The sequence below is a fragment of the Chiloscyllium plagiosum genome, unplaced genomic scaffold, assembly GCF_037043375.1.
Source record: "Chiloscyllium plagiosum isolate Xiang-an unplaced genomic scaffold, Cpla_swu_hap1 HiC_scaffold_18, whole genome shotgun sequence".
In the NCBI taxonomy this organism is placed as follows: Eukaryota; Metazoa; Chordata; class Chondrichthyes; order Orectolobiformes; family Hemiscylliidae; genus Chiloscyllium; species Chiloscyllium plagiosum.
In genome coordinates, this window is record NW_028270156.1 from 50018298 (window position 1) to 50033762 (window position 15465).

At 41.6% G+C, this 15465-nt stretch overlaps 1 protein-coding gene across 3 annotated transcripts in view; it reads right to left on the reverse strand.

Moving 5' to 3' along the window:
• prr33 (proline rich 33) overlaps positions 1-14023 on the reverse strand; it is a 41115-nt gene extending 27092 nt beyond the window's left edge. For 2 of the 3 annotated variants that reach the window (XM_087996596.1, XM_087996597.1), the window contains exon 1: positions 12708-12960. The gene's annotated coding sequence lies outside the window, so the exon portion shown is untranslated. Of the gene's footprint in view, positions 1-12707; positions 12961-13889 lie in introns of those variants that run through there. The other variant, XM_087996598.1, reaches the window with a different exon arrangement.
• Between the last annotated feature and the right edge of the window lie 1442 nt (positions 14024-15465).

Sequence of the window (15465 nt, forward strand, 5' to 3'; positions counted from 1 at the left end):
ACGGGTCTGTTTCCATGCTGTATATCTCTATGACTCTGTGACAGTAAGTCCTGGATCTTCAGTTTCCCTTATTGTGATATTATCATCTAGCACTTGCAGCAAAACATTTATAAAAAAACTATTGCAAGGGTAGTTTTATCTGACACTGCATTATTATATCAAATTGTAGCCCATTAATTCTGCTTCTTCCTTCATAGTTGCTGCCTGACCAGCTAAGTGTTTTCAGTATTTTCTGTTTTGGTAATGGAATATGAGATGACTGATTCTAGTTCATTTCTCCATTACTAATACTTGTAACTTATTCCTTCATGGATAAAATTTTACATTTCCAAACTGTCATGTTTCCCGAAATGGAAAATAAAATTCAGCTATATTTAGCCCTTGTCAAAATAAATTCTTTCCCTGCCCTGTTGAAAGTTCTTTGACCTAATTTTAGATGAAGCAATATCCAGTTGCCATCCAACACTGTCACCTGTTGTCAACCTCTCAGGATACTGGCCTCAAGACTGCCACAAGCTACACATTTCTTTCAAATCATTTTCCTATTGTGATTGAATAAATAGCAAGTATCACTAACTGACCTATCGTTTTACAGCAATGACAAGAAATCTATAAATGAATCATGTTTGATTTGACGTTTTGGAAAGGCATATAAGTTTTATTTGAATGTGTCTCACACATTGAACTGAGGCTGAATGTTGGAAAGTGTTGGTTCCTGAAACTACTACCATGTAACTTGGATTCCCTTAATCGGGCCCACTTTCAATATAACAATGGTTTGTCTTCTCCTTTCCAATTTCATGACAACTTTTGACTTTATGATGTACTCTGAATTCCATCAGAATGTCTTGGCCTAAGTTTTGTCGGAACTAAGACATTAAACATAGACCTTTGGGGTATGTGGATGAAGAGTTGGGGGTGGGGGGGAGGGGGGGTTGTTGATTGATTTAAATAAGTCAAGACCGAAGGGGCAACTTTTTCACACAGAGGTGTTGCATGTATGGAATGAGCTGCCAGAGGAAATAGTGGATGCTGGCACAATGATAACATTTAAAAGGCATCTGGATGGGTAAATAAATAGGAAGGGTTCAGAGGGATATGGGATAAGTGCTAGCAAATGGGACTAGATTAGGTTGGGATATCTGGTCGGCTTGGACAAAGGGTCTGTTTCCATGTTGTACATCTCTATGACTGGAATTTGTATTGAATCATCTCCTTCTGTCAACTGTAAAGTTCCTGGTTTAAGATTATGAAACCTAAAATGAGAAGAGGCCTTTCAATTAATCAAATCCAATACTTCCCTGGACTGCATGCAATCCATTCTGCCATAATTTATACACAACACATTCAAAATATTGACAAAGGTTACCTAAATGTCTTCCTTATTCCTACAGAAATTATTCTATTCAAACCAAAGAGTACCTATCTAATATTAGAGGACTATATAGAGCAGTTGTCTTCACATACTTGATATGCTTTCATCAACTTACAAACTACCATGTTTCAAAGATTTGATCATCTCTGTCTATGATCTCCATCTTAATCAAATTGCTCACCTGATACTCATCCTTTTAAAAGTATTAATTAAATGTTATTAATTACTTCCATTCAAAAATTATTTTACATCTCTTCTTATTTGCTTAAATTGTGTTTTCATTTCATATGTTCATTTTGTTTTCCTGCATAACAGTCCAAGATGTATTTGTACCAGTTTCTTAAATTTAATTTAACATCCAAGGTACATTACTTAACCCACTATAATATTTTCACATTACTTGACAGCTTTATGGACAGTAGACTTTTCTTGGAGTTAACCTTTTTTTTCCTCTGTTTTAAACTGACAAGGAAATTAGAATAAGTAGCAGTTTGACAAGGCTCCAGTAGAAAGAATGAGTGGTGCATATAGTGACAGCACTACTTGCAATCAAACTAAAGCTATCTGGACAAGTGACCCATCAACCCATTGCTGGAAATGTTGGGATTTGTTTCTCTGTGCGTAATATGTATGATATCACTGTCCTTTACTCATTGCACCATTCTTGTGAAGAGAAACAATGTAAAGATATTCCAGACTCCGAAATAATAAGCTGGGAGGTGGTCAGGAGGGGAGGTGGAACTTGCATGAATGTTACTTTCACCCTGCCTTGGCATTCTGTCCTATTGACCTTAATTGGCATCTAGGCATAAGTGACCAATTAAGGGACAAAAAGGGACTTCGACCTGGTGATGCAGATGTCCCAATGACACATGGGGAGACCAACAATGAAATTCTAGCAGTCTCCCTCAGAGCCAGAGAGGGTGGAGGAGGTTCTGCTGAATGGCCATCTGTGTTCCAGGGGTGGGATCACCCTTGTTAGCAATCGCTGCCCCTTAAGTATAGCAATTGCTATACTTCAGAGTCTGTCTTCACCAACCATCACCCACCCTTCTCATAAGGGACTATTGGCTGACCCCAGAATCCCAATCCACTTATCTTTTATCTGTACTTGCCCATTGATTGGCCAGTAACCGTTGGAGGCAGAATCAAGCCCCTTAATGGGATGAATCCCAGCCCGTATCGTTATGGGAAAAAAAAATTGTTGCAGATTTGGTCAAGAGTACATTCTATTTGCTGCTGTTAATCTAGAATCAATTCAAATAGACTCTTTAAATAGCAATTTGTTATTTGCTTTGGAATGTAGTTGTTTGCAATAGATTCTGTAAAAGTCATGCCTCATTTCTAAATCAATGACTGGTAGTGCAACTCATTGACTTACATAAGGGTGTCAATTGGTTTCCTATAGATTGAGTTCTCATCTGGCTGAGGACCTTTTTATCTTTCTTTTCCTGGTCCATGACATCAATTACCTACCCAGTTCAAGTACACATTTCTCTAAGCAGTTTTAAGACAAGTGCAATTGAGTAGGTATATGCCCACCATAACAGGTTTCATTGTTTTGTGAGGTTTTGAAGAAGGATAAAGACTAACTTTATGACTACTAATGTTGTCAATTCGAGAAGTGCATTCATGTCAAAATTTGAATTTGGAAACGACTATAGAAATTATTTTAAACCTTATCACCACTGACATGGAGCCTTGATCATAAATAGGAATTATCAGGAAAAGTACTGAATTTTGGATTTAGAACAAGACAAGGTTCATTGGAGCTGCATAGACTTGTAAAATTATTCAATAAATATATTTAGGAGGATTCTAAAATGGTGAACTGAGAGTGGTGTGGATTTTCTGACATTTCAGTAATATAAGATTTATATTTTGATTCATTTTTAGTTAATTTACACAATCTGTAAAAGCCACTTAGATAAGTACATGAATAAGAAATGTTTAGAAGAATATGAGCCTGGAGCAGGCAGGTGGGACTACTTTAGTTTGGGATTATGGTCGGCAAGGACTGGTTGGTTCAAGGGTTGGTTTCCATGCTGTGTGATTCTATCTACATGAACCTTCAAATCCATTCCATTGTCATAATCCTGCTGGAACCTCTACATTTTTTAAAGGTTCCACCAGTCCCCTTGCAGCAGTACAGAAGGATTCTGGGAGAAATCGAATAGAATTTTAAAACAACAAGTTTCACTCCAGTATCCAGCAATGTGAAAGTTGTCATTCTACAAGAATGATATACCTGAAAAGGTTATGAGTAGATGCAAAGCAAATTACTTTCGAAGTTCTTGATTCTGTTCTCAAAGATCACAGGACCTACAAAGGCTTTAAGCAGAATCATCAAATGCAGAGAGTTTGGGAGTAATCAAATATGAATATAACTGCTTTACTCAAAAAGGAAGTGAGACAGAAAACAGGAGACTACAGGAAAATGATAGAATTCATCAAAATGAAGACATCTGTCTTCAGGAAAATGATAGAATTAACTATCAAAGAAATCATAGCAGGGCTACTGAATAAATCCAGAGTAAATCCGGAAGAGTCAACATGATTTTGTGAAATTTCAATTTAATTAAGTCCTTTGAGGAGGTAACACATTGTGGGTAGAGGGGGACTACTGGACAGATTGTACTTAGATTACCACAAGACATTTGATAAATTGCAGAAAATAAAAGCTCAAGGTGCAGGGGTTAGCATATTGGCTGACTAACTGACAGCAACGTGTAGCATAAATGGCCTTTTTTTCTTGTGGAAACATGAAATGAGTGACACACCACAGAGATTGGTAATGGGTCCTCAACTGCTAACAGTTTATAAAGTGACTTAGTTCAGGAATGGAAGGTGTGGTTGCCAAATGATAGAAAGATAGATAGGAAAGTAAGCAGTTATGAGGATATAAGGAGGGTACAAAAAGATATAGGTAGGTCAAGTAAGTGGGCAAAGGTATGTCAAATGGAGTATACAATAATGGGGAAAGATTTTTATAAATGACTTAGATGCAGGCATAGGTGGATGGATTAGTAAATTGGCAGATGACACTAAAGTCGGTAGAGTAGTAGAATGTTACAGGTTGCAAGGGGACTTGGATAAACTGCCGAATTGGGCTGAGTGGTGGCAAATGGAGTTTAATGCAGCTGAGGTGATGCACTTTGGGAAGAATAACAGGAAGGCAGAGTACTTGGTCAATAGAAAAATTCTTGGTAGTGTGGATGTGCAGAGGGATCTTGGAATTCATGTGCATGGATCCCTGAAAGTTGCCACCCAGGTGGATAGTGCTGTTAAGAAGGCATACGGTGTGTTAGGTTTCATTGGTAGAAGGATTGAGTTCCGGAGCCGCATTGTCATGCTGCAACTATACAAAACGCTGGTGCGGCCACACTTGGAATATTGTGTACAGCTCTGGTCACCATATTTCAGGAAGGATGTGGAAGCATTGGAAAAGGTACAGAGGAGATTTACCAAGATGTTGCCTGGTCTGGAGGGAAGGTCTTATGAGGAAAGGCTGAGAGATTTAGGTCTGTTCTCATTGGAAAGAAGAAGGGATGGAAGGTGTGGTTGCCAAATGTACAGATGAAAGAAGGATCAGGGAGAGACCACTACAGTGGTCAGCAGGCCTGGTTCTTCAACAGAGATCAGTACTATAACCATTAAACATATCTTATTTCTCTGGAAATAAGAACTAATTTATATTCTCCACTGCAACTATAATTTGTTATGCAATTCTGTGGGGTTTTTTGAATGAAAAGAAATCTATTGAATTTTCTTCTAACTCCTTTGTTTTTCATTTTTATCTGTGTTCTCCCTTTGTCTTCTGAATGCTATATAAGCAATTTGTCTGAGGTAGAGTAAGAGTAACTGGTCTTGACATCAAAGGACCATTTGACGTGAGTACAGTTAGTGAAAATAGGGTGAGAGCTAGGAGGATGATCATAGATCATTACTACAGGAATTCCTTGGGTAGCGTGCTAGGTTCAACCATTCTCAGCTGCTTCATTGATGACCCGTCATGATAAGGTGGGAAGTAGGTATGTTCACTGATTGCACTGTGCTAGGTACCCTTCACAACTCTTCAGATACTGAAGTAGTCCTTATCCACATATAGCAACACGTAGGCAATATTCAGGCTTTGACTAAAAAGTTGCATGTAACATTTAATAATTTTCATTTCACATTCACAGGCATTACCATTGCTGAATCACACACCTAAACATCCTGGAAATTACCATTGATGAGAAACTTAACTAGAAAATTATGGCTACAACAACAGGTTTCATTTTACTATGAAAAATTCCTCTTCTGGTTTACCAAGTTCTGCCCACCAACTACAAGACACAAGTCAGGAATGTGATGAAATGTTCTCCATTTGCTTGGATGGATGGAACTTCAACACTCAAATTGCTCAATACATCCTGAACAAAGCAGATCCCTGAATTGAGATCCTATCCACCATCTTAAAAATTAATTCCCTCACAGTGGCAGCAGTGTTTACCATCTACATAATTCATTGAATTAACTCAACCAGGTTTCTCTGAGCATGGGAGCAGCATCGGCTGTGAGTTCTGACCCAAGCCACACACCAATCTGACTTGGACCTATATCAACTTTCTTTCACTGTCATTAGATCAAAAACCTGGAACTCACTTCTTAGCAGTATTGTGGGTATACTTTCACTACATGGACTGCAGCAATTTAAGAAATGGCTCACCATGACCTTATCAAAGACACTTAGGAATAGGTGTGGAAATTTGCTCTTGCCAGCAATATCCAGACTTCATGAAAGAATCAACAAATCTCAACACTGAAATCTTCAAGCTACGAATGGGGTTAGCAATGAAGACTTAGCAATTTCACCCAGAGTGTTGCTGTAACATACAAACTTTGTAAAAGTTCCAAATTTGATTCCCAGTCTGATGCCAACAAACAAAGCAGCATGAAAGGTCACAATCCTCATAGGTTAACAACATAGAAACAAACCAAAATTCCACTTGCAATCAAAGGCTATTACTGGAGTTGCATGTGTATGGAGCTGAAGTGAAAAATGATCTGCCTGTTCCATTTTAACCTAACCTTTCTGAACTTTTACCACCAAGTGCAGAGAAGAATTATCAGTTCAGAGGACCTTCTTTTGAATCTGCAGCTAGGTCCAGTAATGACAGTCATTCACAGGTTTAGAGCTGGCTCTGTCCATCCGTGTCTCCATTTTAATCTTATCTGATCTGGGTAACTTCGAAGAGGGAACATGTGGTGGTGCCAATTACACTTGGTTTTCACCACAATTAATTGATTTTCACCATAAGGTACAGAGCATCTTATAGAGATTTAATTGTATTGTTGTTACCACTGCACTCTTGTACCACAGTGAGACCTGGACTGGATGTCAAAGACACATGGAGCCACTACAGAAATTCCTCCAGCAATTTCTTTGCTTTGCTGGATTCAATAGGAGGACTGTTCAACAAATGCTATTGTTCAAATATTAATTCTTAAAACAAGAACTATCTCTTCAAACCAGATTCATAAGCATTCAGACAAAACTCCTGGAACACCAATTACAATGGGCTGGATAGCTAACAAACACCTCCCCTGCTAGATCCTGTGTTCTCAACTCACAAATGGCCACCATTCCAGGGAGGACAAAGAAAATCTTACAAATACACTCTGAAGCTTTCCTTGAAGTGTGACAGCATTGTCATTAATGACTGGGAGGAGCTTGCTGCAAATTGTACAAAATGGTGTGAGTTGCATCATTGAGTCCAAATGCTTATCAGTAAGACAGAGCACCATGATTAGATTTCCTACAGTATGGAAACAGGCCCTTTTGCTCAACAAATCCACACCGACCCATTCCCCTACCCTATATTTACCCCTGACTAATGCCCCTAACACTATGGACAATTTAGCAGGGCCAATTCACCTGACTTGCACATCTTTGAATTTGAATTGTGGGAGGAAACCCACGCAGACATGGGGAGAATGCGCAAACTCCACACAGACAGTTGCCCAAGGCCAAATGAAATCTGGGTCACTGGCGCTGTGAGGCAGCAGTGCTAACCACTGAGCCACCATGCTGCTTTTTCCCTTGGAAGGAGTATTTGGGGCCTTGCACAGTGAGAAGGGAACTAATGGAAGACTACACTTGCATGAGAAGGTGGTGTAGAGAAGGGAAGAAGCATTAGGATTAACTGAGGAGTGGACTAGAGCACTGTCAAGGGAATGGGCCCTATGGAATAAGGGGAAGGCAGAGGAAAGTGTGTGTAGTGACTGCATCATTCTGGAGCTGGCAGAAATTATTAAGGATAATCCATTGCATTTGGAAGCTGGTGGAATGGCAAGGGTAACCATGTCATGGTTCTGTGAGGGAGGGACAGAGATGCATGAAATGGATTGGACATGTTGAAAGGCTCTGTCAACTGTGCTGGGTTGGAACCCTCAGTTGAAGAAAAAAGGAGACATTGGAAATGCCGGTGTGGAAGGCTGCATCATCAGAACAGATGTGATGAAAATGGAGAAACTGGGAGAATTAAGTCCTTACAGGAAGCAGAGTGTAAGGAAGTGAAAAGTGGGTGTTTTGTTTTTCCATTTCTCAAACTGGGATAGAATTTAAATTCTTTCTGGAGTTTGTTGAAACTGAATAGGCAGATAAATGACAATTGTGTGCAATTCTGGTCTCCTTCCTATCAGAAGGATGTTGTGAAACTTGAAAGGGTTCAGAAAGCTGTTGCCAGGGTTGGAGGGTTTGAGCTATAGGGAGAGGTTGAATAGGCTGGGGCTGTTTTCCCTGGAGCGTCGGAGGCTGAGGGGTGACCTTTATGGAGGTTTATAAAATCATGAGGGGCATGGATAGGAGGTGAAGTCCAGAACTAGAGGGCATAGTTTTAGGGTGAGAGGGGTAAGATATAAAAGAAAACTTAAGGGGCATCTTTTTCATGCAGAAGGTGGTGCATGTATGGAATAAGCAGCCAGTGAAAGAGGTAGAGGCTGGTACAATTGTCCTGGATCAGTGGTGCTGGAAGAGCACAGCAATTCAGGCAGCATCCAACAAACAGCGAAATCGACGTTTCGGGCAAAAGCCCTTCAATTGCAACATTTACAAGGCATCTGGATCGGTATATGAATAGGAAGGGTTTGGAGGAATATGGGCTGGGTGTTGGCAGATGGAACTAGATTAGGTTGGGATATCTGGTCAGTATGGACGAGTTGGACCTAAGGGTCTGTTTCCGTGCTATACATCTCTATGACTGTATGACTCCAGTCAGCCCAAGTAGGAACATTGGGTCCTATTAACACTAAATATACAATTTACTTCTACAAACAACCATACTTTGAGGGTGACAAATGAGGATGACCCTAACTTCACTGAACCAGAATAGTCTGAAGTTAAGTATCTGAAGGTTTTTGTGTGATGGGAGGGGTGAGGGGGGAGTGTGTTAGCAGGCAAAAGGGAGGGGTAGGGTGATGGGTATCTCACAACAATTGTGAAGTTGGTAGGAATACTTTTGCTCCAAAGCAAGGTTCCTTTCTTTTTACAAAAGGTCACTTTTGTAAGTCACGGTTGTTAAGGCAGGCCAACCACCTTCCCTGTTCATTAGAAATGAATTCTCTAGAATGGTCCTAAAAAAGTGAGTCTAATTAACATTTGCTTACTAATGCTCAGTTTGAGTTCCACCAAAGCAACTTACCTCAAGCCATCAGCAGAACCTTGGCCCAATCACTTCCTCCACCTCTGCCATATCTGCTCCCAGGAGGAGCAATTCCACTCCAGAACATCTCAGATGACCTCCTACTTCAAGGACCATAATTTCCCCTCCCACATGGTCAATAATGCTCTCCAACGCATCTCCTCCACTTCTGCACTTCCGCTCTTGACCACCAACTGCAACAAGGATAGAAGCCCCCCAGTCCTCACCTTCCACCCCACCAACTTCTGGAATACAATGCATCATCCTCTGTTATTTCTGCCACCTAAAATCAGACCCCACCACCAGAGATATATTTCGGTCCTCACCCATATCAACATTCTGCAGAGACCATTCCCTCTGTAACTTCCTCATTAGGTCAACAAGCCCACCAACCCACCTTCCACTGCTGGCACCTTCTCCTACCACTGCAAGAGGTGTAAAACCTGCATCCATACCTACCCCCCTCACCTCCATCCAAGGCCCCAAAGGATCCTTCCACAACTAGCAGAGATTTTCCTGTACATCCAAACACCTCATCTACATACCATTGCTCTCGATGAGGTCTCCTCTACCTTGGGGAGAAAGGACAAAAACTTGCAGAACATTTTAAAGAATATCTCTGGGACACATGCACCAAACAACCCTGCCACTCTGTGGCTGACCACTTCAGCTCCCCTTCCTACTCTGGTGAGGACATGCAATTCCTGTTTCTCCTCCACCGCCAAATCCTAGCCACCCAACATCTGGTGGAAGAATGACTCATCTTCCACCTTGGAACCCTCCAATAACATGACATCAATGTCAATTTTACCAGATCCTCATCTTCCTTCCCCCCACCTCATCCCAGATCCAACCCTCCAACTCAGTATCACCCTCTTGAACTGTCCTACCTGTCTAGCTTCCTTCCCACCTATCCACTTGATCCTCCATCCTTGGGTGGCATGGTGGCTTTGAGCAGCATTGTGTCTCAGTGGTTAGCACTGCTACCTCACAGCACCAGGGACCTGGAATAGACTCCCACCTCGGGTGACTGTCTGTGTGGAGTTTGTACATTCTCCCCATGTCTGTGTGGGTTTGCTCAGGTTTCCTCCCACAATCCAAAGATGTGCAGTTCAGGTGAATTAACCATGCCAAATTGCCAATAGTGTTAGGTGCATTAGTCAGAGGGAAATGGGTCTGGGTGTGTTACTCTTCGGAGGGTTGGTGTGGACTTGTTGGGCTGAATGGCCTGTTTTCTCACGATAGATAATATAATCTAAGACATTTCATGATTGCCCTCCACCTGCATCTATCTAATAGCTTCCAAGCTACCTTCCCCCCCACCACCACTTATCTCTCAGTGCCTCCCCACAACGTTCCTGATGAAGGTTTGTACCCAAAAAGTTGACTCACCTGCTCCTCAGATGCTGCCTGACCTGCTATGCTTTTCCAGCACCACACTTTTCAATTCCAATCATTGACAAAAGAGTTGACCTCTTGAAGTGAGGTCAGTGTCTGCCTTTGACATCAAGGCAGAATTTGATTGATTATGGCATCAAGGAGCTCCAGCACAGTCATGGTCAATGGGATCAAGGGAATGTTGTCCATTGAATGGAATCATAAATTGATTAAAAGAAGATTGTTGTTGTTGTTGTGATGACCAATTATCTCAGCTCCAGGTCATCATGACAGGAGTTCCTCAGGGCATTGTCCCTTCATCTGCCTCATCCATAACCTTCTTCCCCATCATAAGTCCAGAAGTGGAGATCTTAATGATGATTGCAGTGTTCAGTTTCATTCACAACTCCTCAGGTAATGAAAGACTTTTCCCCTGAGAATATCTAGACTTGAGCTGGTAAGTAGCAAGCAACACTCATGCCATCTAAATGCTGGGCATTGAACATAAACATGGTAGAATCTAACCACCTATTCTTGACATTCAATAAATTAATTACCATCATCATATCATCAAGTGTTAAAACTCTGAGGGAAGCAAAGGATAATATATATCAGAAATTGTCTGAACAAGCCACTTGTATACTGTGACTCCAAGAATAGGTCACAGATCAGGTATTCTCCAGCGAGGAACACAACTAACTGCAAAAAGTCTTACCACCATTTACAAGTTGCAGGTCAGGTGTCGAACATAATAATTTTCAGTTGTCTGGATGTGTGCAGCTGCAGCAACACTCAAGAAGCTTGACATTGAACTGATTTGATCAGAACCTCACCACCACATTCACTCTCTCCACCATTTGTGCATCATGGCTTCAGTGTGTACCATCTATTAGATGCACTGCAACAATTTTCTGAAGTTTATTCAGTTGTTCGTCTGAAAACTGTGACCTCTACGACCTAGGACAAGGGCAATAGGTGCATGGAAACACTATCACCATTACTGCACATTGCAAAAGCTCTGGAAAACTACTCATCAACACCTTCTCCTCACATCTCAGGAATGAAATAAATAAAAATGAAAGGAGTCTGTTGCCTTTCACATCAAAGAAATGAAATAAACAAATTTATCACTCGCCCAGACAGATGCACGGATTGAGTGCAGGTCATGCCAGTGCTGTGTGTGTCAGCAATACACATTACACTTCAAATTTCTATCCTGGATTTCTTTGCTCTGTGTAGAATTATTTAATTCCTGTGATTAACTGACAGATTACTAACAGATATGGTGAATAGCAAAGGGCAGAAGACGGAATAGAAAAATTTAATACAGCTTAATACCATCATTGGATACCAAGATCAGCAGCAAAGCAACATGCCTTACATTTCTAACCTAAATGACTTATGTAGAATAGAGGATTAAACCAATGTCACTCATTCAGAATATATCGATTTCACACCAATCCATCTATTGATTGCAATAATTTGTCCCACGGCTATACTTTCGGCTTTGTGACCCCACAGGGATTTTTTTCTTTATGGTTTAGTGAAATATTTTCCATTGTACAATGTTAACTGATAACAGGATTACTATGTATTTCTACATTTGATATTTGAAAAAAAGATGACTGAAGAGAGGATATTTCAATAACACTGGCTGGACACCAATTTACAGATGGAATTGTAATGAATTTCAGGTGAGTAGTTTATTGCTCAGGTCAGCATTTCCATTTCCTTGTAAATGTCTGATGTAAAAATATTTAACTGGAAAAATGAATTCCACATTTAAATGGAGAAATTTTAGATTCATGGTAGAATACCTCCAAAGTTGTCCTATTGATGTATTGTGAATCAAAAGTCACATCAAGTGGTACAGTTGGCATTTTACAGTTAATACAGATAAAAGACTGCAATACTTGATTGCTTTCCCTTTTGTCAGGTAATTTAATCCAACGAGTAATATAGGATCAGTGTCTTAAATATTGAAAAATATATTGGGGCAAAGCTGTTTCAAAGAAATTTAAAATCTGAAGATTTGTGAGTCACTTTTATATTATCTCGTTTAATTACATTAGATTCTAATCTGCATTTACAGTATTAACTGTACTGGCTTTGTCATATTTTCGGCCTTTCACTAACCCAATTAGGTTCACTTATTAAATTACATTAGCGCCGCCACATCAAGGTTCCCTTGGGCTTTCTGTTTTTCCACTTTCTATTTTAGATTTCTTTTTGTTTGCTTAACTAACAAGGCTAAAGTAAACGGCATTTACCTGCAGCTTTGCAGAGAGGGTTTGGGGTGCTTGCTGCAGCTTGCAGATCCCTGTTAGTTCGCTCAGTGAGATTTGCTGCTCAGACCTTCGGACTGCAAGTTGGAGAGCTCATCCTGCACTGGCCTGTACCCTCCTGCAGCTGGAAGGGAAAAGCTAACCTATGCCCAAAATAAAAATCGCCTGTGGTGTTTAGTACGTGGGCATTCACTAAGTTGCCTTTGCTCCATACAGGGTGGTGTGCCGTCTCTCCGACACAGGGCGTATTTCCTTTTCCCTCCCTATTGGTTTTGTAACATTACCTAGAGACAACGAGTTTCTTTTAACTGGATTCAGGGAAGACTGACTCCTATTGGTTTGAGGCTTGGTATTACACCATCGTTGGTTCCTGTGTGTGTGTGTTGGCAACTGGAGTGGGGTAGTGCTGACCTTCGTCTGTAGGAGAGGCTGTTGTGTGTGTGTGTGTGTGTTTGTGTGTGTGGCGGGGTAGGGAATGATGGAGGGTGTGTGTGTGCCTTGGAGGGGTAGGAATCACAGCTTGTGCACTTATCTCGGGGGCTGAATTCAAACGATTGTTCGCTAGATCCGCCGTGAAATTAAACCACACATTTCATTTAAGATTAATGAACTTGAAGTTTGATGCTGTTACTGGGTAGTTGGCCTTGAGTGAAGTTTTTTTTGCGGTTGACTAAGGCGTCGTGTATTTACTATTGAACATCTGACTTTTTTTTTGCAAGACTCTCAGCATTTGCAATCGTCAGTTGACAATCTATAGTTTGGAATGTCAGTGTTAAAAATCGAAACAAGACTTCCTTAAAACTTCGATGCAACAATCTTTGAAAGCATAAGAAAACATAGCAGGATGACGGGGGGGGGGGGGGAAGAGAATGGGATGGGAGGCACAAATTCTATGATCCGCTGTAGTTTGAACTTCAAATCCCTGGGTAAATAAATTGGTAGGGGCACAAGTTTATAGACACCCACACAGATCACACAGAGACAGGGTTTATCGCTAAATAAATCATAGAATTCCCACAGTGTGGAAGCAGGCCATTCAGCCCATCGAATCCACACCGGCCCTCCAAAAAGCGTTCCCGCCCAGACTCACTATCCCACTCTCCTCCCCCGCCATGGTTAATCTACACATTCCTGGACACTGCGGTAAATTCAGCCAATCCATCTAACCTGCGGTAGGAAATCCACGCAAACACGAGGAGAATGTGCAAACTCCAGGCTGGAGTTGAATTCAGGTCCCTAGTGCTGTGAGGCAGCAGTACTAACCACTGAGCCACGGTGAGTGTTGGAAACCCGAAGCAAACGCTCTGAAAGCACTGTCAATGCACAGCTGAGCAGCCAACCCCCTACAGAGAGAATGTACTTATAAAACAGAACAGGTCAGATCGAAAAGGATTGATGATTTATCATTAGGGACTTTATTTTCTGAAGGTTGGGTTGCCACCTCCAAATCCAGCAGAAATTTCTGCTTGCTATCCTCGGTTCCACAAATAACCAGATGAGCATCTCCTCAGTGTTGGCGCTTCCCTCTTTCCCATGCCCAGTGCATCTCGCTGAAGGTTTGCTAAAATTAGCCAACTCTCTCTCTCTCTCATCCCCCACCCCCCGTGTTCTTCAAGTGGCTGAGACCAATCCGACTTGCCCGCGACTCGGATTTCACTATAAGACCTGGACTGACCACCTTGTGAAGCTCAGCAGACCTGACTGCCTGTTAAAGCTACCAGGGATCCTCCCTCCACCTGCTTCACTTTGCGGTAAGATCCTCACGCCACTATCTCCATTCCATCCCCATCTCTTGACGAACCTTTTGGCTAAACGTAACCCAGGTTAGGGAGCTTCAAACCGGAACGAGGTTTCAGACATAAGACGGTGTTAATATTTGGGTGAGAAGCTGACCAGGGCCGGTCAATGACAGAGGTCCCATCTGGGCTGTCTAACAGGCTGCAGCTTGGTGGGGCTTTGAAAGTAGTGGGGCTTCCCTGATTAAGCGTTAGATGTGTACTCGATGTAATGCGGGCTGCTTTGTGTTTGACTTGTGAGGAGATCATCTTCACCCAACTCATGTGGGCTGCTTCCCTGGGCGGCGTTGGTCTGAAATGGGGAAACAGGGTCTTCACATTTTCTGAAAACAAATCCGGAAGAATGCGCGGTGCTGGAATTTGCCATCGTTTTTATTGATATAAAAGGAGGGAAAAGGCCGGTTTGTCTGGTTGAATCAATGAGCCCCGCAGTGAGAATGCAGCGATAGGGTCATGGAGAATGTGATTTTTCTTTCCACTGTTTGGCTGGGACCACTGTGAGAGGTCTGAGTGGTTTCAGCATCCGGGAGCTGAGACGAAACAGAGCCAATTCTGATTGAATTTGTAACAAAAACAATCGCTAAAAGAGAACTGACGGAAACATGGGGGTGGGGTGGGGTGGGGAAGGGGGGAATATTGAAGAGAAACTGGGCAAAGAGAGAAAGGTAACCAGGGGGCAAAGAAGCCAGATCGGGCGGGGTAGATTGGAAATAGGCAGAGAGAAAGAACAAGGAGAGAGTTATTTGGGAGTGGTAGGGGATGGGGGATATTAGTTTTAGCTTTACAATGAGGAACTCCTACTCCTGCCTCACCTTCTCTCCCAAATCTTGGGAATCTGTAGAGATCCCAAGAGCTCAAAGTTAAATATTTTAAACAAGTACATGAGGTTTTCGCGAAATTCATTGGTAAGAAGACACGGAGTCATTGGGACTGGTATAAATACATGT